At 41.7% G+C, this 27,561-nt stretch overlaps 2 long non-coding RNA genes across 2 annotated transcripts in view; one reads left to right on the forward strand and one right to left on the reverse strand.

Moving 5' to 3' along the window:
- On the forward strand, positions 1 to 27,224 carry LOC136829716 (uncharacterized). The gene is made up of 2 exons (XR_010850456.1): positions 1 to 71; positions 21,414 to 27,224. It is a non-coding gene; the product is annotated as an uncharacterized lncRNA (long non-coding RNA).
- LOC136829715 (uncharacterized) overlaps positions 24,051 to 27,561 on the reverse strand; it is an 18,771-nt gene continuing 15,260 nt past the window's right edge. The window contains exon 6 of the long non-coding RNA XR_010850455.1: positions 24,051 to 26,820. This is a non-coding gene — a long non-coding RNA (uncharacterized lncRNA). The remainder of the gene's footprint in view (positions 26,821 to 27,561) is intronic.

Here is a 27,561-nt window from a genome sequence, read left to right on the forward strand (position 1 = left end):
TACATGAGGATTGAGAGTTCAGTAAACTGATCATCGCAGCCATCAGCCCCATTCAAGTTATGAGTTCTCAAGTTGGTATATTTGATTGGAATTTGGATTGAATTTTGTATTTTTATATATGTAACTTACCAAATAATTACATAGCTATAGTTTCTACTTATGCGGCAGCTCAAAATTCGAAATTCGCGGTAGCGCTCTTTTGTTTTGAGTGTAGGTATGTTGCCTCGCCCACTTTTGGGGAAGAATAGGTACAACTTAGGTAAGGAGCTCAATTCGTTTCTGCCGGTTAATGACTGAACACCAGTTATTAGCGCTCTCGTTTTCGTTTTCACCGAATGTCGGAGATTGTCTTTGGTGAAGTACTCTTTTGTTGGTAGCGCAGCTATTAGCCTAGCTAGTTTTTTTTGGACAATTAGAGTGGTATTTATTCATTTGGAATTCTTGACCATTATGTCTGACTCTAGTTTATCCAGCTTTAGGTACTGCAGCAAAGGCTGCAAAACTAGACTCACGTCGGTAAAATACGACCAACATACAATTTGTTGTACTTGTAGGGAACAAATTTGTTCCCCTGATTTGACTTGTGACAAATGTAAAGACTGGGATCAGGGTAAATGGAAAACTTTGCAGTCTCATTTAGACAAATTGAAAAGGGACAGAATTAGGAAAGCTACAGCTAGGGCCGAAACTAAGGCTTCTGCTAGTATGGGCCATTCTTCAAGGGAAGATATTGATGTTTTACCAATCCCTTCGACACCTGTGACAGCTTTTTCTCCCATTTCCAGCCCTCCAGCTTTTCTCATCACTCCTGTACCTAATTCTTATTCTGCTGAATCCAATGCCATTGCCAGCTTAGAAGCACGGGTAGACCAGAAATTTAATTTACTAGTTAATACGGTGTCCCAAATTGGGAATTCTGTGAAAGTCCTAATGGACAAATTTAATAGTGTTGTGTTCGTCCCACCGATGCTCCTAGACCAAGGTCCCTGCTAAACTCCCCTTGCAAACATGGGAGGAAGCAAACTGACAATCCAAGGGAGGTTGGTGGGGTTTGCCCACGAGCAGTCGTCGCCTCATCCGAACCCGTTGTCCACCGATCCCAGGCCGCGGATGAATACTGTTGGAAAGGTATTAGGATGGTTACGCACACTCTTTCTTCAAGTGGATCGGACTCGCCCACATCTAAGAGATGCAGTGACCGTTTCTCTCATGTATCTAGACCACTGAAAAGGCTAGGCGCTTCTATGGACTCCGATTCTCCCCCGCCTCGTAAGCGAGCAGCTGAGAGAGATCATAGCCCTCTCCCATCTTGTAGTTCCAACAAGAGATTCTCGCTCTCTTTCTCGCGCAAGAAAACGGCCAGACAATGTTCGTAAACGCCAGTTCACAGACGGTTCAGGATCCGACCTTTCTCCATCAGAGCGCCCAAAGTCCGAGCGCCCAATGTCCGAGCGTCCAAGATCCGAGCGCCCATCATCGTTTGAGCGCACACCATCGTCGAAACGCCCATCACCTGAGCGCACTGCTCCAACCCTACCTGTTCGGGAACGCCCAGCTTCCAAGCCGGAAGAGCCCGTGTTGGCCCCCTCGGAGTGGGAACGGCAGTCTTCAAAGCGCCCATTATTGGCGAACCAAGCGTCCACGGACAGGACTTTTGCTTCTACAGCGGGTGGACGCATATCATCCATGCGCCCAGTCGTGGGTGGCGCATCTTCAATCAACCCCTCTTCTCATGCAGTCGTGACCTCTCAGCAAGAATTTCCTTCAGTCCCTATAGACCCTTCTTTGGCGCCGCTTCAACTCCGGCTTGACAAAGTGTCGAGCCTTCTTGAGAAACCAACTCCAGTGGTACAGGACACTGCACAGGACCCCGTAGAACCTCCAGGATCTCCTGTTTTGTCCGCCGAAGATCCTGTAGAAGAGGAACAACCCACCTCTCATTACTCGGCTCTACTCAGGTTTTTCCTGATCTGCTACCCGTCGTCCTTCTCCCCAGTCATTCCTTTATCGCCGGGTTCAGCTTTCCTTGGCATGCGTCAACCTCCAGGTACCACCAGACTTCCGCGCCTGGTGTTGTCTTCGTCTTCGAAGAAAGCTTTCGGCCGTATGGATGCCTGGCTTGCAGAGAAAAGGAAAGCCAAGAAGGCGGTTTTCAGTTCTCCTCCTTCTCGCTTGGTAAGACAGAAGTATCTGGCTTATAACGGAGAAGCTCCGTCCTTGGGAGGCGCTGCCCCTCTCTCAAGGAGACTTCTCCAGTATGTATTATCGATGCTTCTCGTCGTTCGCCTTCGCTTCAGCAAGAATTCTTTTTCATCCTCTGAATTGGACCACCTTCTCAAAGATATTTTTAAAGTATTTGAGATTTTTAGTTTCTTAGACTGGACTATAGGAGCCTTGACTAAGAAAATAGAAGACTGTGGGTCACTTCAAGAAAACTTCGTGATCGGACTGGCTGGGTGTTTTGGGGTGCGATAGAGCTGTTAGAGATGGAGCAGTAGAGCTAGCTACCATTTATACTACGGGAGTACTCAAGAAGCGAGATTTGTGGTGCTCGTTTGCAGCTAAAGGTGTCACTCCGTCAGAACGTTCCTCGCTTCTATTTGCGCCTTTAGTCAAGGATAACCTTTTTCTGCAAGATATAATAGATCAAATTTCAGTCGATCTTCAGAAGAAGTCTACCCAAGATCTCATCACACAATCCACCAAGAGATCATATTTTCCTACGAGATCAACCTCTACTGCAACTACTAGGACGTCGTCACCACTGCAACAACATCCCTTTCGAGGAGGTAGAGGCCGTCTACAGTCCCGTCCGAGAACCAGCCTTCGAACCTCCAAACCATCTAGGAAACCATTCAAGTCTAACATCAGGAAATGAGACTTCGGTCCTCCATGTCCCAGTGGGAATCAGACTGTCACATTTCTGGCCAGCATGGGAGAAGAGAAACGTGGAACCGTGGGTGCTGAAAGTTTTAAGAGAAGGTTATACAATCCCCTTCGAGGAAAAACCTCCATTAGTAACCTCTCCAATCAACTTAGCAGCCTACTCAGTAAACTCAGAGAAGTTTTCTGCCCTATCTCGAGAAGTTTCAGCCCTTCTGGAAAAGAGAGCAATAGAAATAGTAGGGAATGTAAACTCAAGGGGATTTTACAACCGTCCCTTCGTAGTTCCCAAATCATCGGGAGGATGGAGACCTGTCCTGGACGTCAGTGCCCTGAACCGCTTCGTTCAAACAACAAAATTCAGAATGGAGACGAATCAGTCAGTTTTGTCGGCCATCCATCAGAGAGACTGGATGGTCACGATCAACATGCAAGATGCCTACTTCCATATTCCAATTCATCCGGACTCCAGGAAGTATCTAAGATTCGTTTTCCAGGACAGAGTCTTCCAGTTTCGGGCACTCTGCTTCGGACTATCCACAGCCCCTCAAATTTTCACCCGGGCACTCGCGCCCCTTACGAAGTGGCTTCATCTGATAGGGATAAACATCTCTCTGTACCTGGACGACTGGCTTCTTCGTTCCCCATCGAATTATCAATGCACAGAGGACTTATGGAAAACACTTCATCTCGCCCAAGAATTAGGACTTTTGATAAATTTCAAGAAGTTGCAATTAGTCCCCACTCAGTCTATTCTCTATTTGGGGATAGTGATAGACTCTCGGAGTTTTCGGGCTTTTCCATCCCATCAAAGAATACTCGCTTGCCGAAGGAAAGTCCAGGACTTCGTGACTCGCAACTCCTGCTCAGCCAACGCATGGATGAGTCTTCTTGGAACACTCTCATCCATCGAGAAGTTCATTCCATTGGGCAGACTGCATTCAAGAGCACTTCAGTTCTACCTCAAAGCCAATTGGAACAGGAAGTCTTTTCCGGACTCGTTCGTTTTCAACATCACTCCCCAGATAAAAGAGGATCTCAGATGGTGGTTGGCAAAAGACAGATTTTCGGCAGGAATGTCTCTAACTCCAACGAACCCCGACCTAACGTTATTCTCCGACGCTTCGGATCTGGGTTGGGGAGCCCTCCTCAACAACATGGAAGTATCAGGAACTTGGTCTCCTTCCGAGAGAAACCTCCACATCAGCGTGAAGGAACTAAAAGCAATTCATCTTGCACTTCTACATTTTGCAACGATAACCTACCACAAAACTGTAGCGGTGCATTCGGACAGCATGACCGCACTAGCGTACATCAAGAACCAAGGAGGGACTCATTCTTTCACTCTCAACGAAGCGACGAAGGAACTTCTTCTTTGGGCAAGGAGCAACGAAACTCTTTTAGTGACTCGGTTCATTCACGGCAAATTGAACGTCCTGGCGGACGAATTGAGTCGAGGAAAACAGGTCCTACCGACGGAATGGTCACTCAGTCCACAGGTATGCACTGACCTGTGGAAACTGTGGGGAAAACCGTTAATAGACCTGTTCGCGACGTCGAGGAACAATCGGCTTCCGTTGTATTGCTCCCCAGCCCCAGACCCACAAGCATGGGCAACAGATGCCATGTTGCAGGACTGGTCGAATCTCGACCTTTACGCCTTCCCTCCCTTCAGCATGGTGAGAGAAGTGCTGAGGAAGTTCAATTCTCACGTCAACGTGTCAATGACACTAGTCGCTCCCTTTTGGCCACACAAAGAGTGGTTTCCCGATCTTTTGAGCCTTCTGACAGACTTTCCAAGACTACTTCCTCAGAGGAAAAGTCTTCTCAGACAGCCACACTTCCTCCGATACCATCAAGGATTATCCACTCTCGCTCTGACAGGCTTCAGACTGTCAGGGAACTTGTCAGAGCGAAAGGATTTTCAAGAAAGGCTGCAGAGGCTATTGCTAACTGCAGACGACAATCTTCCTCTGCAGTCTACCAATCCAAGTGGACAGTTTTTAGGAAGTGGTGCCAAGAACAAGGAATTTCCTCTTCTAAAACTTCTGTAACCCAAATCGCTAATTTTCTTTTATGCCTCAGAACAGCGAAAGGTTTCTCAACATCGACCATCAAAGGTTACAGAGCGATGCTGAGTTCAGTATTTAAACATAGAGGATTAGACCTGTCTTCCAACCAAGACATAACTGATTTAATTAGGCATTTCAACACCAGTAAGCAAGCTAAACCCGCAGGAGTCGCTTGGAATTTGGACGTGGTCCTCAACTGCTTTCAGGTCCACTGTTTGAACCGATAGCGTCCTTGTCTCTTCCCAATCTTATGAAGAAGACATTATTCTTGGTGGCACTTGCCACAGCCAAAAGAGTCAGCGAACTTTATGCCATTGACAAAAGGTTAGGCTTCTCACAAGGCAATGCAGTATACTCATTAACTTTAGAATTTTTGGCCAAAAACGAGGATCCGGCTAACCCTTGGCCTCGCTCCTTTTCTATCAAGAGCCTCTCAGAAATATTAGGACCAGACGAACAAGAGAATGTCCTCTGCCCAGTAAGAGCTCTAAGAGTATACCTTGAGAGAACCAAAAACCTTAGAGGTCCGGCCCCTAATCTTTGGTGTTCCGTTAAAAATCCCAGCCGTCCTTTGTCCAAGAATGCACTGTCATTCTTTTTAAGATCCGTAATTTCGGAAGCACATTCGGGAATTCAAGACAATTTACTTCCCTCGTGCAAAGTAAAGGCTCATGAAATAAGAGCTGTGGCAAGGTCTTTGGCTTTTAAACGAAACCTGTCTCTCTCTTCGATTTTACAAACAACATTTTGGAGGTGCAAGTCAGTGTTTGCCATGTTTTATTTACGGGACGTTGAGACAGTGTATGAAAAATGCAGTACTTTAGGTCCGTTTTTTGCAGCTGGCATGGTTTTGGGGGACGAAGGATACGAGGAACGCCTTCCCTTTTCCTCTATCCACTCTCCTTGAATAAGGGCAGTCGTACTTCTTGGGAAGTTTGATGTACACTGATCTTAAGTGTCATCAATTGGTTTTTATGGTTTTGGATAAAAGGTCGTACGGTGTAGGTTAATTTTATCTGGTCTTTGTTATTCTATTGTACTGCACCCAGGGCAAGGGCAATCCACATATCATTATGTGACCCATTGGATTTTTTAGCTTTGGCAACCTGCGATTGACCTCCTACGTTGCAAAGCACCCACTCAGTAGAGGTGATTCTTGGCTCTACCGCCACACCGCTACAGGTCGAGAGGAGCTACGATCAGAGGCAGTACCCGTCTGCTGTTGCTCCCTCGCCAGGTAAGATTTCAACAAGCATTCCAAGATGCTAGCTAATTTGCTATCCCAAATTACCCCCCATATCAAGTAGTTTTTTGGGTAGTATATGTCCATTCATCCCACCTCCACTCAATGTGGGATTCAGCTATGTAATTATTTGGTAAGTTACATATATAAAAATGACATTTTTATAATAAAGTTTTATATATACTTACCAAATAATTACATGATCGGAGCCCGCCCTCCTCCCCTCTCATGGACATAGAGCATAAACGAATTGAGCTCCTTAGCTAAGTTGTACCTATTCTTCCCCGAAAGTGGGCGGGGCAACATACCTACACTCAAAACAAAAGAGCGCTACCGCGAATTTCGAATTTTGAGCTGCCGCGTAAGTAGAAACTATAGCTATGTAATTATTTGGTAAGTATATATAAAACTTTATTTTATTATAAAAATGTCATTTTGGAGTTTAATGGTGATGAGCCCTGTGCTGATTTGTGATGGGCACCAATGTTTATCTTAAATTCTCACAATAATCTCTTAAGTTTTCATATCATGATACAGTTAAGTCCTTCTTGTGCCTTTGTTTTCATAGGGCCCCATCTAATTGCTTATCTGGGTACTCTGTTGAATGCTTAGTGAAGATACTCTATCATGCAAATTCCTCTTCCACCATCAGCCATACTTTAGTATACTGTACTGTGTTTCAGCAGTCTTCCTCCTCCTCCTCTGCATTTTACCTTTACATACAAATCTTGTGATCTCTCTGGCCCCAACTCCTCCTCCTCTATGATTCTGCCTAAAAGTACCTTGCATTGTTTCCTTCTTGTGACTGCCTATTGATTACATTTATATACAGCACTGTATATTTATTTGTTGGTATATATTTACTTCCATGATGTCTATTTTACATGAGACATTCTATACTGGTAGTTAATGCCCTTCAAGCTTACTGCAAAGGCTTGTAATGTTTGTTCATTTTGAATATGTTTTTATTCCATGTATTTTGTTCAGTCCCCAATGATTAATTCTCTTGCTGCTGTATTGACATGTGAAAGATTCTCCTAACCTTTTCCAATGTTTGATTCTGTATTGATTCCTTTATCAAATTAATACACTTCAGTTCATAATCTTTCTCTTCACAGAAGAATCTCAAAGTACTTCCTTCACTGCTCCGCCTGTTCCCTTCCTTATATTCCAAGAAGGTTCTTTCATTAAAATTCCTCTTCTCCAGAATTTGAAGTTGTTATATTTCTGTGTCCATCTGAACCATAGCCAATATCAAAGAATGCATGGGGTTGCTCAGGTCATTACTTCCTCCGACTGTTGGTTTTCATCTGTGACAACCATAGGGGCTACCAATTACAGTGTAGCTTGTTTGTTTTGCTGTAGATGATACTAAAGGTTCTCAATGGCACCCCTTTGACCCCAACTGCATTTTGCCTTTTACTTTGTACCTTGGTTTGTTTGATTTGCAGCTTTCTCTCTCTCTCTTGTTTATTTCACATAGTTCAGTCTTTTATCAGCCTCAGTGATTGTCACATCTTAGCTTTTCAGAGGTAGACTAATGGTTAGTTAGTTATAAATGATTTGTTTCAGCAGACCTCTGAACCCTTTTAGGGTTCTTCTCAGGCTGGGAAAAAAAAAGGGCGGGGGAAGAATACATAAAAATTAAATAGTTAAATAAATAAATAAATAATAAAAAAGGGGAAAAATTAAAATAAAATAAAAACCAAAGGGGAAAAAAAGGAGGAAAAAAAAAGAGGGGGGAAAATTATATTTTATTTATTAATTTAATTCTGTTTAAGAAGAGAATTATATTATTAATTGAAAAGTTTATTATTTTCAGCTAGAATATCCTTAATTGATTTATTTTGTAAATAAGTATTTCTTTCATGTTGCCATCTGGGACAATCAAGATATGTTTGATTGTTATTGGGATGTTACATCTTTCACAAGCTATTGAATTTGTGTGCGGAGTTGACATCAGATGATCATGTGTGAGTGAAATGTCCTGTTCTGAGTCTTGTTAAAATTACTTCATTAATTCTTTGTTTTTGGGTAAAAGAATGCCACTTTTTAACTTCGTTCTTAATTTGTCTTAGTTTGTTTTGAGGGGGTATATTTGTCCAATCATTTTGCCAGTCCCTGTAAATAAAAGGTTTAATTGATGCTAGCCAGTCTGATGTGGGAGCTTTCGTAGTAGGTGGGGGGATTTTACTAGCCAATTTAGTAACTTTATCTGCTTTCTCATTGCCCTCAATGCCTACATGGGCTGGGATCCAACAAATATGAACTTGAAGGCCGTTTGTAATTAATTGATGATTTCCCTGTTTGATATTTTGGACAAGGTGATTATTTGATTTAAATGATCCTGTTGCTTCAATTGCACTTCTTGAGTCACTCAGTATGAGTGCTGAAGGAATTCCTTTTTTATATATATATAATCTGTAGAGCCAATTGTATGGCTGTTAATTCAGCTGTAAACACTGGTGATATTAGAGGAAGGCCCATTTGGATAGTTTCATCACTTGAATAGGCTGATGAGCCCATTTTTGGATCCATCTGTATAGTGGCATGTTGATGACACATTTCTGTGTTGAACATATATTTCTTTGAAAGATATGATAAATATGTGCATAATTTTGCCCTTTTTAGTGTCCATGATGTGATCTGATTTATTTCTTGGGTAAATTTGGGTACCATGTTATGTAAATTCAATAGATGATTAGTTTTTTTAGTAAATGAGTTTTGATTTGGGTTATTATTTGTATTTTGATTATTGAGAAATTTATTTGATACAGATGTGCCTGCTTGAAAGGATGAGCCTCTTCTTAAAGTAATTAGATCTGTAATATTTTAGAGGCAGTTGGCCAGCTTCTGCTGGGATAGAGACAGTTGGAGATGAGCAGAAGGCTCCTGTACATATACACACTCCGTCGTGATGTAAAGCATCTAGAAATTTTAGAGTTGCTTCTGCACCAGTTGAATAAATTGGACAGCTATAATTTATAATTGATAGTACTGTTGCATTGTACAACATTAACATTGTGTCTCGTCCTGCATCCCATTTGGTGTGAGATATTTTCTTTAATAATGTGAGGGCTTTAGTTCCTTTGGCTTTGATATATTTGTCATGATCTTTCCAATTTAAATATTGATCAAAAATTATACCCAAATATTCAACACTATTGCACATGTTCATCTCTTCATTATAAAGATATAACTTAATGGTTTGTTGTTTCAACCATCTTTTATCTTTGTAGAAGACAATGCCATTTGTTTTATTTACCGACAACTTGAAGCCCACTGAGTTAGTCCAAGTGGTTATATTATTTGTTGCTATATTAAGTATTCTTTGAGTATGTCTCAGAGAATAACTTGAATAATATATTACAAAATCATCCACATACAAACTATTTTGTACACCCTCCAGCAGGTCCACAGTAATATCATCTATTGCCAGGGCAAATAAGATGCAGCTCAAAACACTGCCTTGAGGAATACCCTCCTCTTGTATGTAGGAATTTGAATATGTATTTTCAATGCGTACTTGAAATGTACGATTTGTTAAAAAATTGTTGATAAATATTGGAAGGTGACCTCGAATATCGGATTTGTGGAGTTTATGCATAATATTGTATCTCCATGTGGTATCATATGCTTTTTCTATATAAAAGAAAATAGCCACTGTCAGCTTTTTCTTTTCAAATCCTTTTTTAATATGACCTAATTGAGTTAATGGGTCTAGTGTAGATCTACCAGCTATTGATCCCAATTGGGTAGGTGGTAAAATTGAGTTTTTTGTTATAACATTTGTTAATCTCAAATTAACCATTTTCTCCAACAGTTTGCACAAGCAATTTGTTGGAGACATTGGCCTATAATTAGTGGGGTTGCTAGGGTCTTTTCCTGGTTTACTGATGGGTATGATTATTGCATGTCCTCGCTGGGTGAGCGGGTTCCGTTCTCAGCTACCACTCTGTTGGTCGCGAGTTCGAATCTCCGACCGGCCCGTGAAGAACAAGAGGAATTTGTTTCTGGTGATAGAAATTCATTTCTCGCTATAATGTGGTTCGGATTCCACAATAAGCTGTAGTTCCCGTTGCTAGGTAACCAATTGGTTCTTAGCCATGTAAAAATAAATCTAATCCTTCGGGCCAGCCCTAGGAGAGCTGTTAATCAGCTCAGTGGTCTGGTTAAACTAAGATATACTTAACTTTTTTTCCACTTGGTTGGGAAGACATGCGTTAGCCATGTTATTATACAATTTTAATAAGATTTCTTTAGCTAGTGTAGCTATATTCTGGATCATTTCAAAAGAAATCATATCACGACCCGGAGCTGATGATCGACATGATTTTAGGGCAAAATTAAGTTCACTCATATTGAATTCTTGATTATAATCAAGGTCCTCATCAGTTCCAAAATTAAGTGTATGATTCATTTTTTGTTTTCTAATTCTTTTGAAGTGTTCATCTAAATTAGAATATTGTAAGCACTAACATCTTCAATATGTTTGGCTAATATATTTGAAATATCTTGTAGGTTATGATTTAGTTTGCCTTTATATTGTATTGGGCTTCTAGGTGGTCTTATATGTTTACCATTGATTTTACGAATTTTGTGCCATATTTCCTTAATTGAAATATTTGGTGACAACTCCAAAGTATAATTTTTCCATGATTGAGCTTTTTTGATTGTTATTGTTTTCCGAAACTTTGCATTATATTTATTGTAAAGTGGTTTAATGTGGTCAATAGTTATACTTATAACTATTATCTTGTTTAGTTTGTTTATATTAAAAGGGCCTTCATTAAGGGTGTTTAATCTAGAATTTAGTCTACTTTTTTCAAATTGTGCCAGAGTGTCTTTGGTTTGATTTAAGAGAGATAAATTGTTAGACCACCATGGAACGGTGGATATATTAGGAGTTGAAGAAGTTTTGGGGATGCATTTATCTGCAGCACTGATTACAAAACTGGAACAGAAATCATTTGTGACACCATTGTTTTTATTTAGTGGAAGGGAGGGATATTTCTAGTTTGTAAATTATATTTATCCCAATCAGCTTTCATTAAGTTATAATTTATGGGAAATGATTGTTTTATACATGAACTTACCTGTTGTTTACATATAGCTGTAATTCTCGATCTCGACAGAAAATTCAAAACTGGCGGTCCCGCTAATATATGGTCAGGTGATACGACTACCCCGCCCTCTACCGGGGTACCTGGATCCATTTCCATCAACAACTAATCATATTTTCTCTGTTGGGGCCGGCGACTAGTCGTCTGCTCCTCTTCAGGAAATTCATCGGTGCTTTTTCGTTTCTTCTTTGGTGAAGTACCCACTTTTGTTGACGGTTCTGGCTTGTTTTTTGGCTTTGGTTGAGATTTTTTCTAGTTATGTCTGATTCAGGATCTCAAATTAGATATTGCGGGGGGGGGTTGTAAAACTCGAATGTCTCGGTCTAACATAGACCCTCACTCTTCTTGCTCTAACTGTAGAGGGAAATTGTGCACGAATCTGGATAGATGTGATGAATGTTCGTCTTTGTCTGTGCTTGATTGGCAAAAGTTGGCTAAATATCAGGCAAAATTAAGTAAAGATAGGGCACGTAAGGCTTCGCCAGAAGTTCCTCCCAGAGTAGGAGTAGTATTGCCTCTTGTTCTGTTCCTGTTACCCTCCTGTTCCTATTCCTGCCCCGGAACCTGTTGTTTCCAACCCACTACCGTGTCAGACCTTCGGGCAGAATTTGATGGTAAGATTTCGGCTCTTTTCTCTGCGATAGAGAAGATTGGCCAGGATGTGAGTGCGATGTCTAGACATCGAAGTGTTGCAGTGATAGTGTTGTGGAGGAGGTGACTGTTCGTCCCCTCGCTCTCCTAGGTCGAGGCCTCTGTCCGGCTCCCAGGGCTCAGGAGAAGACATGCCGAAAGCCGAAGGGAGGGAGGCGAGTGGGGTCTGCTCACGAGCAGTTGCTCCCTCTAACAGTCCTGTTGCGTCCCAGGCTGTTGCAGCTCGCTATAGTAAAAGCGATGCGGAAGTGTCTTCTTGTGCTTCTGTTTCGTCGAGGAGGAGTTGGAAGCAGTCAGAGTCTAGTAGGCCGCTGAAGAGACGCAGAGCTTCCTCTCCAAGTCAAGTTCCTATCAAGAAACTTTCGGCACGTTCTCCTCTTCCGTCTTGTAGCTTTTGGGATAGCCCAGAGATCTCTTCTTCTTCAGGCAGTCCGGATGTACGTTCTACGGATCGTAGCGGCGCCGGATCCTCCTGTTAGCATGCAAGTAGCGGCTTCCTTCCCATTGGATCCCAAGTCGGCTTTTATGCCTCCGGTTCCTGCCCCCTTTCGCAAGAGGACAAATTGGACAAGATTTTGAGACTTTTCGAAGGTTTTAAAGCTCCAGCACTTCAGGTTCCTTCTGCAACTGAGGCTCCGGTCTCTGCTCCCGCTCACGCACCTGGCGCCGCTTCCGCTCGCGCGCCTGGCTCCGCTTCCGCTCGCGCGCCTGGCTCCGCTTCCGCTCGCGCGCCTGGCTCCGCTTCCGATCGCGCTCCTGGCGCCACTTCCGCCCGCACCGGCCGCACTCACGACGCTACTTTGGCGCTTGGCGCCTCTCCAAAACACGTTTCCAAGGCGCACAATGTTTGCGCTTCTAGCGCTACCGTGGTTTTTGGCGCCTCTTTGGCTCTCGGATCTTCTAAGGCTCCTGACTCCTCTCAAGCTCATGTTTCGGATACGCTTGACGCGGTCGGGCTCTTGGCGCCTCGGTGACGTTCGCGATACTCAAGAGGATAACGCAAGTTTGGCTCCCGGAGACGTTTCTATCCGCGGTGCTCCAACTGCTTCAGAGATTCTCTCCCCAGTTTCCGATGTTTCGGAAGTAGATGATGTTCCGTCTGCTCCTACGTCCAACTTTAAGCATCTCTTACAACTTTTTGAAGAACATTTTCAAGAAGACTTTGCTCCAGCTTCCCCTTCGTCTCCAACTACGCAGTTTGCCAAGGATTTTAAACCTCCTTCCTCTAGATTTCTGAAGCTGGTCCTGTCTGTTTCGGCGAAAAGAGCTCTCCGAAGGCAAGAAGGATGGTTGAGCAAGAAAAGATCTCAGGGTAAAACATCTTTCTGTTTTCCCCCCTCTCAACTGTCTTTTAAGTCTCGTTCGTGGTATGAGACTGGGGAAGTCTTTTCCTTGGGAGACTCTGCCTCCTCTCAAGGGGGATTTCTCCAGCCTTGTGGATTCTGCCCGTCGCTCAGCTTTTTCTTCATCCAAAGTCGGCTTCGTCTTCGAAATTGACCATCTGGTGAAGAGTTCCTATAGGATCTTGGAGATCTTTTCTTTTATTGACTGGTCTATAGGAGCCTTGAGCAGGATAGTGAAAGTCTGTGATCTTCCCCCCAAGACTGCTACAGATCTTGATGCTATTTTGGCCTGCCTGGACAAGGCCATCACGGACGGAACGTCAGAAATTGCCTCAGTGACTGCTACCGGCATTTTGAAGAAGAGAGCACATTGGATTTCGTTTGTCGCGAGAGGAGTCTCCAGGAACCAGAAATCTGCTCTTCTTTTTGCTCCTTTGCTTAAGGAATCCCTTTTTCCCGCCACGTTAGTTAGGGAAATTTCGGAGGCTCTCTCACGGAAGTCTACTCAAGACCTACTGGCTCATTCTTGAAAAGACCCAGGTTTTCGACTTCTCCAGTAGTACCCAAGCCTTCTTTCCCTGTATCCTCTAGGCCTTCTCGGGTACTCCTTCTCGGCCCTTTTCCCGTGCTAGGGGAAGAGGAAAATTCTCTTCTCATCCCCAGAAAGCTAGGGGTACCAACCGATGAGTTCAAGGTCCTTCATGCAACGGTCGGAGCCAGACTAAAGTCGTTCTGGCAAGTTTGGGAGGCCAAGGGAGCAGAACCCTGGGTGATCAACGTTCTGAGAGAAGGCTACACCATTCCCTTCTCAGAGAGTCCTCCTTTAAAGTCTTCGCCAGTAGACTTCAACGTATCATCCAGGGACTCAGAGAAACTTGTGGTGTTGGAGGAGGAAGTTACTTCCCTCCTTCAAAAGGGAGCCATAGAAGCAGTCCTCGAACCTTCATCTCCGGGGTTCTACAACCGTCTGTTTCTGGTTCCAAAATCGTCAGGAGGATGGAGACCAGTCCTCAACGTAAGCGCCCTGAACAAATTTGTGCTTCAAACACCATTCAAGATGGAAACCACACAGTCGGTTATCAATTCCCTGAAGGAAGGAGACTGGATGGTGTCCCTCGATCTCCAGGACGCATACTTTCATGTACCTATCCATCCGAGATCAAGGAAATTCCTACGGTTTGTGTTCAGAGGCAGGGCTTTTCAATTCAGGGCTCTTTGCTTCGGCCTATCAACAGCCCCACAAGTTTTCACAAGGACGATGGCTCCAATTGCGAAATGGCTTCACTTAGAGGGAATTCACATTTCCCTTTACCTCGACGACTGGCTGATCCGGTCTCCGTCAAAAGGCCAATGCATGAAGGACCTACAAAGGACCCTTTCTCTTACCGACGAATTGGGACTCATAGTAAATCTTCCAAAGTCACAACTCTCTCCATCTCAAGACTTGACTTATTTGGGAGTTCGGATGAACTCAGTTCTTTTTCAGGTTTTTCCGACGTCTCAAAGGATCGAGAAATGCCTGCTGAAAGTGAGATACCTGATGGCAGCCAAGACTTGTTCTGCCAAGGAATGGATGAGCCTTTTAGGCACCCTCTCATCGCTAGAGATGTTCGTCAGTCTGGGGAGGCTACACATGAGACCTCTTCAGTTCTTCCTACAGCAGATCTGGAACAGGAAGAAAGACACGGATTCGTTTGTTTTTCCTCTATCCACTCAAGTAAAGCAAGACCTGTCATGGTGGAACGACAGGAGCAAACTAGATCGAGGTTTGTCACTGAGACAGAGGAACCCAGACCTGATGTTGTTCTCCGGCGCTTCAGACGAGGGTTGGGGAGCAACATTGGGGATCTTCAAGTGTCAGGCAATTGGTCTTCATCCCAACGGGACTGGCACATAAATGCGGAGTTGAAGGCACATAAATAAATGCTCTGAAAGAAAACGTTGAAAACTGCAATACATCTAGCCTTGGAACATTTCGTGCAACAGGAAAAAATTTCAAAGATGAATAGTGAACTCGGACAACTCCAGCTCTGGCGTACGTGAATTTCGTGCTTCTGAAAAACAAGGAGGCACTCACTCCTTCTCTCTGTTCGAGATCGCAAAAGACCTGCTTTTGTGGGCGGCAACCAAGAACATAGAGCTAGTAACTCGCTTCATCCCGGGAGCTCTCAACGTAAGAGCGGATATCCTCAGCAGGTCACTCCAGGTCATTCCGACGGAATGGACCCTCCACCAGAAAGTCTGCCAAGGCCTGTGGAAGGTTTGGGGAACTCCCATGCTAGACCTGTTCGCAACGAGGGAAAACCGCAGACTACCTCTCTTTTGCTCTCCTGTTCCAGACCCAGAAGCATTAGCGGTGGATGCCATGCTCCTGGACTGGTCGGGTCTCTTCCTTTATGCATTCCCTCCCTTCAGGATGCTGGGAGAAGTCCTGAAAAGTTTCGAGCACACAAAGGTGTGTCAATGATCCTTATAGCTCCATGGTGGCCAGGAAGATCATGGTTTCCAGAGCTACTGGAGAAAGTAGTGGATTGGCCAAGGAGGTTGCCATTCAGACCAGACCTTCTGTGCCAGTTGCACAGCAGAAAGTTCCACAGGAACCCGTCAGATCTAAATCTGACAGGGTTCAGACTCTCGAGCGACTCTACAGGAGGAGAGGCTTCTCTAGAAGAGTGGCGCAGGCAATGGCTAGATCAACCAGGCCCTCGTCTACAAAGGTCTATCAAGCGAAGTGGAAGCGCTTCAGGGAGTGGTGCTCCGAGTCTGGAGTGTCTTCCACTTCTACGACTCTAAGCCAGGTGGTGGATTTTCTTTTGTTTCTGCACAAGGAGAAGAAATTGGCTGTCAGCACGATTAAGGGGTATAGGAGTATGCTGGCGGCAGTTTTCAGGAATAGAGGTATAGACCTTTCCTCGGACAAAGATATTGCAGAACTCCTTAAATCCTTTGCTACCACTAAAGGCAAATCTCTTCGTGTACCGCATTGGAATTTGGATGTGGTGCTAAAGTGGCTTACCTCCAAATCTTTTGAGCCTTTGAGTTCCTGCTCCGTTAGGAATCTAACTAAGAAAACTCTCTTTCTCTTGGCACTGGCCTCGGCAAAGAGAGTAAGTGAGATTCATGCTCTGGACAAAAGAGTTGGTTTTTGTGCGGATAAGGCTGTAGTTTCCTTCACCTTGGGTTTCCTAGCTAAGAACGAAAACCCTAGTAATCCATGGCCAAGGGAATTTCCATTGCTAGCCTATCCTCCTTGGGTGGAAGAGAAACGGAGAGACTTCTCTGTCCGGTCAGAGCATTGAAATTCTATCTGGACAGGACCAGAAGTGTAAGAGGAACTCATGATTTTTATGGTGCTCAACTAAGAACCCCAAGAACCCTCTATCTAAAAATGGGATTGCTTTCCTTTTGAAAGAACTGATTCAGGAGGCACACAAGGAATTAAGGGATGTGGATTTCCCCTTAGTTAAAGTGAGGCCTCATGAAATTAGGGGCTATTGCAACTTCTTTAGCCTTCAAGAAGAACATGGCTTTAAAGGACATTCTAAGTTCAACTTATTGGAGATGTTCGTCTGTTTTTGCCTCGCATTATCTGAGACAGATCCAAACCACATATGAAGACTGCAGTACGTTGGGCCCCTTTATTGCGTCTGACACGGTGATGGGCAAGGAAACCAGATGCTCTAGATCCTCTCCTTAGTTTCCTTGGGTGCAGAAGTTTTTTTTTGGTCGACTACTAGAGCCTAAGAGGTTAGATGGCCTAGTAGGTCTAATTTTAATAGGTTGGTGTGAGTTTTTATGGTTGGGTGATATGATGGTGGATGCTTTGAGAGTACTGCACCTGAGCAGGGGCATTATATGCTTTGGTTGATTGTGTCGAAGACGGCTGGGCCAACAGACCTTTCTCCATATAGCAACCTGCATCTGAGCTACTAGGCCCCACAGTTGCACTAAGGATAGCAGGTTACAGAGGCAGTAACCGAGAAAACAGCTTCCTTAGCAGGTAAGGATCCAAAGTTAAGACGTTTTTCTTAGCCTGATGATCTCAGGTTTTTTCCATTTAACACTTACAGCTGTCCATGCCCACCGCCTCAATGTGGCAATCAGCTATATGTAAACAACAGGTAAGTTCATGTATAAAAATGACATTTTTATAATAAAATAAGATTTTATATCATACTTACCTGTTGTTTACATATAAAACATTCCCACCCGCCTCCCGCAAGGGACAAGGGGACATAGAAAATATGATTAGTTGTTGATGGAAATGGATCCAGGTACCTGGTAGAGGGCGGGGTAGTCGTATCACCTGACCATATATTAGCGGGACCGCCAGTTTTGAATTTTCTGTTGAGATCGAGAATTACAGCTATATGTAAACAACAGGTAAGTATGATATAAAATCTTATTTTATTATAAAAATGTCATTTTTTTGTTGTTCAAATAATTCAAAACAATTGAAAAGGGATCACTTGTATATGAATCGTCTAGGACATTCCATTCCAATTTTTCAATTAATTCCAGTGAATATAATGAAATATCTATTGAGGAGAAAGTTAAATGAGTTTTTGAGAAGTACGTTGGTGAATCACTTTCATTCAATGTAAATTCTGATCATTTATGCAATTTTCAATGTTTGTGCCAGCCAAGTTACTAGCTTGTGTGCTGTCCCATAATGGATTATGGGCATTAAAGTCGACTACCATTAGTAGGGGGCCATTTACATTATTTATTGTTTGTTATATATCACTAAAGTTTAAGTTAAAGTTTGGCTGATTATATAGATTTACAATAGAAATAATTTGATTGTCTGGCATGTGCAATTTAATTGCAGCCATTTGATATGACAATGATGTAATATTTAAGGGTTCATAAGTTGAATCGTTATGAACTTATATAGCTGTTCCTAGCTTGCCATCCACTATTGGTGAGTGGCAAGCTAATTTATAGTTTCTAAAGTTCTTTGGAGTTGTACCAATATGCTGTAGACATATGCAAATAGGTTTATGTTCCTTTAGTGTTCTCTGGATTTCACCTAGCCGAAGCCGAGTAGAAAATCCATTCATGTTCCATTGAATTATTTTATTGGTCATTGTTTGGTGGGATTGGTGTTAGATTTTGTAAGTTAATTGTTGATTTAGCTATATCCCGTAACATTTTAAGGGAGATTGTGTTACTTTGTAGCTAGGTTTAATTGCTGAATATTTGATGCATTGATTGATTCTTCTTCATATTTCCTTATTAGCAAATCTATTTGAGCTTTGAAAATTTTTGTTTTTTTGTTTTAAGGATTCCAAACATAGTTCACCATCTTGATGGAATGCTAAAGGGCATTTTCCGAACCTAGTAAAGTTATTTATGAAATTTTGGGTTACACTTTCGTTTTTGTTAGGTAAACGATTGTCCGTTATGATGAAACACTCTTGACATCGCAAGATATATCATGTTCCAAGTGTTGAAGGAATGGTTTTGATCTCAGGGTCCCAGTTATGTTTCCATTATTGGATGTTGAATATTTTTGTTAGGAATTTCTGGTATAGGTGTATTGGATCTCTGATGTGCTGGTATAAAATTTTGATTTGAATTTTTAGGTTTATTATTATTATTATTCTTTGTTCTTATTGAGGGTTGATTTGACGAGGTTGCGATTTGATGAATTTTGGGGGTTTCTGATTTTTCAGTGGGATGTTTAATTGAAGATTTCTTTGTTGATTTTGGTGATCAGAGTACAGAAGAGTTAGTTGATTTATCCATATTTGGGGAATCGTTATTTATATTTGTCTTGAATTGTGGAACACTATGGATTTCCACTTGTGATGCAGTTAATGTAATCTAATGGTGGGTGAGACTGGTGTTTTGTTAGATCGATCTGTGAACAGAATGTTAGGTTTTTTACCCTTAGGGGGAGTTCTGTCAATTAATTTCCTTTTTTTATTATGGTTATTTTTGTGAGTTAAGCTTTCTGTGGATGATGTTAGTGCATTATGAGTATCCAGATCTGGATTATTAACCTCTGTTAATTTTTCCATATCACAGGAATTCGTTTCTGAACGATTAACTGGGCTTATTACTGGGGAGGTCTGTTGTGATGTAAGAGAGGTCTGTTGCAACTGTACTCTTGGGCTTTCATGTGTAGTAGAGGAGGGGGAGAGGTGTGTCTCAGCTATTCTGTGTTGAGATTCTTTATGTTTATTATGAGTTGTTACAGCATTTGAATATGAATAGCATTTTACTGGATCATTGATTCCTCTCACCTTCAGTTCGAGTTTGGCTTTGTTGACAGGCATACCAGTTCTGTCCATTAACATTTGTAATTCTGTATAATATTGACAAGATATACAATCTTTAGGTTTTGCATGATGATTCAGTTTGCAATTGACACATTTAAAGGTTTTGCATTTCCAATTTGTTGTATGATCTTCAGAACATACAGCACATATAGCATTATTTCTACATCTTTTTGTGGAATGGCCGTATTTTAGGCATTTTGAACATTGGAGAGGTTTAGAGACAAAGGGGTGAACTTCTCTATTTAGTCCTAGAATTTTTATTTTTGTGGTAGTTCCCAGTTTGTAAATTTTATTTTAACTATTTTAATATGATTATTTGCATCCTTTCTACTTGGGATAGTATATAATTCCAAGTCATGTACTGTATGTTGTATCTTAATTTAAGGGATTCAATTAATATTTGTTTTGATGGTAACTCTTTTTCGTCATTGTCTGGGAGCATCACTGTTCCTTGTGTATAGTTTACTGTTTCATGGCTGGTTATTGTTACTTTTATTTCATTTATATTGGTTATTTGTAGAAACGTTGATTGCGCTTTGGTTTTTCTTTGTGTTACCCATTCATTGTTTTTGATATGTCTATATTCCATATCTTGTGTGGGGTGTATATTTAATAATTTGTTCTCTAATATGGCTGGTGAGATCTGTTTTTCTGCTTTTAATATTAAAACTTTGGACCATGTCTGGTCCAAAAATATCTTCAAAATGAACTAGCGTAGGATTGAGTTGATGGTTATTTCTTTTTGATTTTTTCACATTCATCGGTGATGAGTTGTCTTGTGTTGGTGGGGTTTTAGGAGGATTACTTGTCTCTGTTTTAGAATTATTGTCCATTATGGATGGTTCCAGTGTTATGATACTGGAGTTTGTTTTTATTTGTTTCTTTTTGATTTTCTAAACTCTGAGTTTTTGGGAATTGATATTTTACTTGGAATAGGATGTTCCTTTGTAGAATTTATATCCATACTAAGGAGATTTGGGAGTGATGTTCCAATATTCATCAACTGTGCCAGAATTTTACCATCATGGGGTCCAGGGGTACTGAAATCTTTAAGACTACTTTGCATAAGGGAATTGAAATCATTGGCTTTTTATGAAGTTGAATCTTCCGATAATGGCACAAGTGGGAACTGACTCCCAAATGTCTGGATCCCTACCCTACCCCAAGAGGGGGATGGCATATCAAGATTAGTGTGGCCCAGAGTGTAAGCAAAACCTGCTTGCTAGGACTGAGTGTATTGTAATAATACAGTCATCCCCATCCTAATCACAATATGGGCTAACCGGACAGAAAGCTGAGACTCCTATTCTTAGAACCATGCCCCCCCTGGAATCCGTGGTCCAGCTCCAAAGAATAGTTCCGCCTGAAAAAAACAGGTCCGGACATTATCGGGTTGATGATGGTTCTACCACAGTTCCCACTATTTAGCTGCAGATTCAACTCCACTCCATGCTATGATATGTTTTCACATTTATTAAGTTTGGTTATTTTGACAACAGTGGAAAAATCCACAAAATTACTCCTAAAATATACAGTATAATTATATATGTGGGACACTTGGGATCAAACTTAGGGATAAAAAATTAATCCCTGGGTTCGACAGCCCCCTCACCACATCAAGGTGGTCCCAATTTGAGGTTGGGGGGTTGGACTAATGGGCCTTGTCTGTTAGGCTTCAGTTCCCTGTTGAAGTATTTTAGTTGCTGCATTATTTTGATTCCCTGTTGAAGTATCTTAGGTTGATGCATTATTTTATTGTATGAAAGATTGTCCACACTACAACATTAAACTTATACTTTTTTTTATTACAGGTTACATCCTTGATCGGTCTACCCCAACACCAATTCAAAGTCCTTCAAAAGAAGGCATCGTGCTTACCCCATATAAAAAATGGGAAAAAGCACGTTAAAAGAAGAAGAAGAAGAAGAAGAAGACATGAGGATTGAAAGTCCAGTACTGTATACTGATCATCATAGCCATCAGCCCCATTCAAGTTATGAGTTCTCAAGTAGGCGTATTTGATTGGAATTTGGAGTGAATTTTGTATTTTGGAGATTAATGTTGATAAGCCCTGTGCTGATTTGTGAGGGCACCAATGTTTATCTTAAATTCTCACAATAATCTCGTTAAGTTTTCATATCATGATACAGTCAAGACCTTCTTGTGCCTTTGTTTTCATAGGGCCCCATCTAATTGCTTATGTGGATACTCTTTTGAATGCTTACTGAAGATATACTAGCAAGCAAATTCCTCTTCCACCATCAGCCATACTTTAGTATACTATACTGTGTTTCAGCAGTCTTCCTCCTCCTTCTCTGCATTTTATCTTTACATACAAATCTTGTGATCTCTCTGGTCCCAACTCCTCCTCCTCTATGATTCTACCTAAAAGTACCTTGCATTGTTTCTTTCTTGTGACTGCCTATTGATTGCATTTATATACTGCACATTTATTTGTTGGTATTTGTTTATTCCCATGATGTCTATTTTACAAGAGATATTCTATACTGCTAGTTAATGCCCTTCAGGCTTACTGCAAAGGCTTGTAATGTTTGTTCATTTTGAATAGGTATTTATTCCATGTATTCTTGTTCAGTCCCTAATGATTAATTCTCCTGCTGCTGTATTGACATGTGAAAGATTCTCCTAACCTTTTCCAATGTTTGATTCTGTATTGATTCCTTTATCAAATTAATACACTTCAGTTCATAATCTTTCTCTTCACAGAAGAATCTCAAAGCACTTCCTTCACTGCTCCGCCTGTTCCCTTCCTCATATTCCGAGAAGGTTCTTTCACTAAGATATCTCTTCTCCAGAATTTGAAGTTGTCTTATTTCTGTGTCCCTCTGAACCATAGCCTACATCAAAGAATGCATGGGGTTGTCCGGTCATTAGTTCCTCTGATTGTTGGTTTTGATCTGTGTCAACCATAGGGGCTACCAATTACAGTGTAGCTTGTTTGTTTTGCTGTAGATTACTAAAGGTTCTCATTGGCACCCCTTTGAACTCAACTGCATTTTGCTGTTTACTTTGTACCATGGCTTTTTTGATTTGCAGCTTTCTCTCTTTGTTTACATTTTACATACAGTACTTCAGTCTTTTATCAGCCTTCGTGATTGTCAGATCTTCGCTTTTTAGAGGATGGCCTTCAGTTCCCTATTGAAGAAGCTGAAACAAGTTACGTTTTATTTGAATGATGAATGGGAGCATAGTATTAATATTGAGTTGAAACGTGAAAGTCTCATCCCTTGTAACTGAAATCAAAATTTTGCTGTTAAAACCCAACCATTTGGGTCACCCTCATGAGTCAAGTGCTTTGTCTCAGTTGTTTGTGTATGTACTTCACAGTTATATTACAAAAGTAATATAATTTAAGAACATATCATCCTGAGGCAAACCCAGTGAGGTCTAGTAAAGTGACTTTGTGGTCTTGTGGCATCATGATTGTAAAGGTGCCTTACCATTCATGGTGGTGTTTTATATTGTCAGTTTCTTTTACGAGTGATTTTATCTTGATAGTATTTGTTTCATTTTAGTATTCAGTTGTAGTGTTATGTTGCTTAGTTTGGCACTTTTGTATTAACCTTTTAGCTACGTACAGTTTATAAAATTGGTACGAGTTGTTTTTCATTGCATAATTATTTAAAAGTGACCTTGACTAGAGATTAAAGTGAGAAGAAAATAGAGGTTTAGTTTATGATTTATTTTTGGACTCCTGGGTACATTTTTGTTAGTTATTTCTTCTACTATGATATATCTAGTTTTTGTGACGTTTTTCATAACGTTATGTGCTGTACATTTTAAGATGAGGGGTCTTTTCTTTTAATATGTATGAATCATCATTAGCTCACCAGTATGTGCTCACCGACAACAAATGGGGTTAGCCACTCTGAATACACGTGTTGCAAGAGAAGAGGCGCTCAAAACTTGACAAGGGCTCTATGCCAGGCATCAAGTGGTCTGTAGCATCCAAACAACACTGGAATGAAGTTGTGGATGGGTCTACCAAATACACACATGGCAGGGGAAACTTTTGTACCCAGTCAGGTGTGTTACATTACTATTATAGCAGAGGCCTTTGGAAAGCATCACTGTCTAGTTCACCAACAGGTCCAGTATTCTCAGCTAACTTTGCTTAACAGTTTTCACAGCTCTGCAGTTACTACGAGGAACTGATGACAATCTATGATGAACGCCCCAGTCCTGCAGGAATTGTCCAGTAGAATATGATGTGAATTCAGGCCCGTCATCAGAAGGAAACTCCTCCAGAATGCCAAAAGTGACAGAAGTTCTCCTAAGAATCAACCCTAAGGATACGGCAGCAGACTTGTCTACGATAGGCCAATTAGAATACTTGTCCACTATTGTTCCTTTGTAGTGGAAATAGTCTGCACAAACACACTGAAATGGATACTCTGGAGCAATCAATGGTGGAGGCAGTGCACTAGGGTTCAAAGGAGCAATTTGATTACATGCGCTGCACCTTGCTCATTTGGCTATAATCACTGATGTTACACCTGGCCAAAACACTGAAGACTCACAGCACAAGCAGTCAGGGTCGTGACCCCCTGCAACACGGCTACAACTTCCGATTTGGGAATCACAATTCTGTCCTTGTACATCACAATGCTATCAATAGTGTAGAGGTCGTCACGAAGTTGGAAGAAGACAGGGATTAAGTCTGACATCTCTTGACGAGTGTCAGGGAAACCATGTTCATTGGTTTCGGAGAGAAGATGCATGTCCAAGTCACTGGTTGTGGCTGTTCTGACCATTTCCCAGGTCACTTCAACTGCAGGGCACAAAGGAAGGAAGAAGCAGAAGCGACTGGGGATTCCTCCATATCGTCTTGATCGCCAACAGGATTATTGCCTTTGGTAGCAGCCACATCATCTGGGAGATTCATGGGTTGGGGAGACCTGATTGGGTGCCATGTGGCTTGAATGGCAAATACCCGGGATGTGGACCATATGAAAATCTGTACCTCAGTGTTTTTTACCTCAGGTTCTGTAGGTGAGTGTTCGGAATGACTTGTACTGAATGAGCAGTTGCCAAACAGTTTCAACAAAAGCTTATGATTTACAGCAAATAAGATCGTTGCACCTCAAGACAAAACACAGTGATTTGTCCAGTGCATCTGAAACAGCTAGGGCTTCCCCTCAATGGGTGCGTATCTGGTTTCCGCAGCATCAGTGAACCTGCTAACAACTAATGTCACTTCCATCCCGTTTTGCAGAAGAAAGGAGCTGTTCTCCGCACAACTGCAATGTTTCTGGAGAAGCCACAATCCTGTGCCTGTCTTGGACCACCAGTCTGTAGCCAACATGTTGGTTTTTCTGGATCAAACTTTAAACCCAACTCTCCCCTCACAATTGCATTATTTGACTTCAGAGAGTTCTTGAAGGCATTCATTCCACTGAAATTAGGTTTCCTGATACAGTACATCATTCTGTCAGCCTTGCTGAATGTGTGGGAGACTTGATTGACCAATCCAAACCAAGAGCACATATTGGTGATGTTTAGAAATCGAGAAAAGCCTCAAGGTAGCATTTCCATTGGCGCACACTGTCACTCGTGATTTCAAATTTTGTGAACTCAACAGTATCCTGCCCTAATACAAATTTTTCCAGGTTAAGCACAATGCCATGATGACTGCAAATGTCTCGCCACTGAACCGCTTGAAAGACACAACGATGTCTTCAAGGTTAGTGGACCACTTTGTTTTGTTGGGTACTCAGATACTATCCTATCATGTTTCCTGGTGTAACTATCTCCAGACACAATGTACCCCTGAGGGCCTGTTGTGTATTGATATCTGCCCCATGTGGTGATAAAGGTGGTGAGATGGTCCTCAGCATGAATAGGTGCACTTTTATAACTGTTCCATGCATCAAAAACCATCTTTATGTCCTGTGGAACAGCTTTCACTTTTTGAAATTTGGATGGTGTGTGGTCGGAAATGGACGCTGTGTTGGTGGTGGTGGAGGCCGTTGTCATTCTGAGCAGCCACAAGATTATGTCAGAATCGTTGCTACTAGGTTGGCACTTTCTTCGGGAGCAAAGCCTTGTCTGTCGTCATGGTTACACAGTTATTCAATCCAACTGTGGGAAAGCTTTCTGGGATGATTCAAAGAGCAACACAAGCTCCACAATTCAAAAGTTTGTCTGAAGATTCAGTTACATATGTTATTGTCTTGTTTCAACAATTACACCTTATGTGCATTTTCATTGTCACAGGTAATACAGGTTTAGGAAGACCAAGACGACGAACTGACTCCATATGGTGATTGCTTTGACTTAAATCACAGATATGGCCATACGCAGGACACTGTCTTGTCACTTCTGCCATGTCCACGCTTGCCACAGTATGAGCATGGGTCCAGTTGTACAGTGTCTGTGGTGGCAGGATGTTTGGACTTTCTATAAGAACTCCTAGCTGCTTCAATGGCATGTGAGTCAACTAGACGTGATGCAGAGCATTTACCAGTCTCTTTGGATGCAACAAACCAAAAAACATCCTCTAATGTCATGTCTTGGTTTGTCACCCAGAAGATAAAAGTTGTATCTGGGGGTCTGCCATGTCCCAAGTGAGAAAATCTCTAAGAATTGTGTCTGTTTAGTTGACCTCCTCGTAACCAAGGCACTGAATCAGACTTTCAAACCCCAGCCTGGCCTCAAGAGACGTGCATCAAAGCTTCGAATAGGTTCCTTGCGGTCTTGGCGTATAGGGTGACTCTTGTAACCATAGTATTTTCCAAGTTTTTTCATTTCAGCCATGACCTCATCCACAGATCGCAAGGCTGCCCCCAACTGACCATGCAAGATCGATGTGCAACTGTTCATCTCAAGTTGCTGAACCACCTTGTCACTTCCATCAATTCTGGTGGCATCAACATATTGCAACCACTGTGAAAGTAGGTCCAATCTTCACTGGAGCTGGCTGACTACATCACTGGACACTTGACTTTTGTGACCTTTGCAGCAGCAGTGTGCACTGTGTGAATAAAATTGTGAGCGGTGATCAAGGCAGCCACAATGGTGGCATCCAGGTCTGGTGTTGTGTACTCGCAGCCAGGGATTGGGCAGCTGACGGATGGCGTCTTGAAGTGTTTCAAGATGGTGATGTGTGTAGAGTCGCAGACCATGATCATAAAATGGAAACCATGTTCATTTGCTTAGTCTCTTTATTTAAGTAGCATCAGCAATGATCACGGTCAACTGAAACAGACAGAAAACAAAATAAGTACAGTAACTGCTCTACAACATGATAATATGCATTATAACTATGTAATTCTCTAGTTTTGTAAATATGGAAAGTGTTTCTGTTTATTTAACAGCATTAACAGGAGACTGAAGAAATGCCCTTCAATGTATAGTATTGGATTTCAAGTTGAGAGGGAATTTCTGTGAACATTGGCCACTGAGGAAAATATGTCTAGCTGTGAGTCTACAAATTAATAATTTATGAGACCACATGGCGTACTGCAAACAAGGAGACAATGAACATTGACATAATTATATTGATTTCTGCTTGTGCTGAGAAATGAAGGCATCAATTATGTTAAATGAAGCAAAAATCTTAAATGTAGAAATCCTCGTGCAATAAAATCAGTACTACACAATTTGGTATACAATTTTCCCATCATTCAAATTTTATATATAAAAATTCAATGAGAATTGCATGAAATGAAGGCTGTTGCACTTGAAATTCTAACATCTTTAACTCAGAAATAATCTACATGAATTTCTCAGACAATTTGCATTAGCAAAGCCCCAAGCATCTAAGATACAGTATTGTAACGTTACTATACAAACATTTTCAGAATTGATTTTATTCCAAAGCCGAGACAGAACTCTTCTGTTAGGATTTCGTTCTTGATAACTATTCCCAGGGCAAGTATACACAAAACAAAAATCCTTCACATTCCATCCTTGTCTTTTCCATATTGCTGTTCAACC

Source organism: Macrobrachium rosenbergii, chromosome 45 (genome assembly GCF_040412425.1).
Source record: "Macrobrachium rosenbergii isolate ZJJX-2024 chromosome 45, ASM4041242v1, whole genome shotgun sequence".
NCBI classification, from domain to species: domain Eukaryota; kingdom Metazoa; phylum Arthropoda; class Malacostraca; order Decapoda; family Palaemonidae; genus Macrobrachium; species Macrobrachium rosenbergii.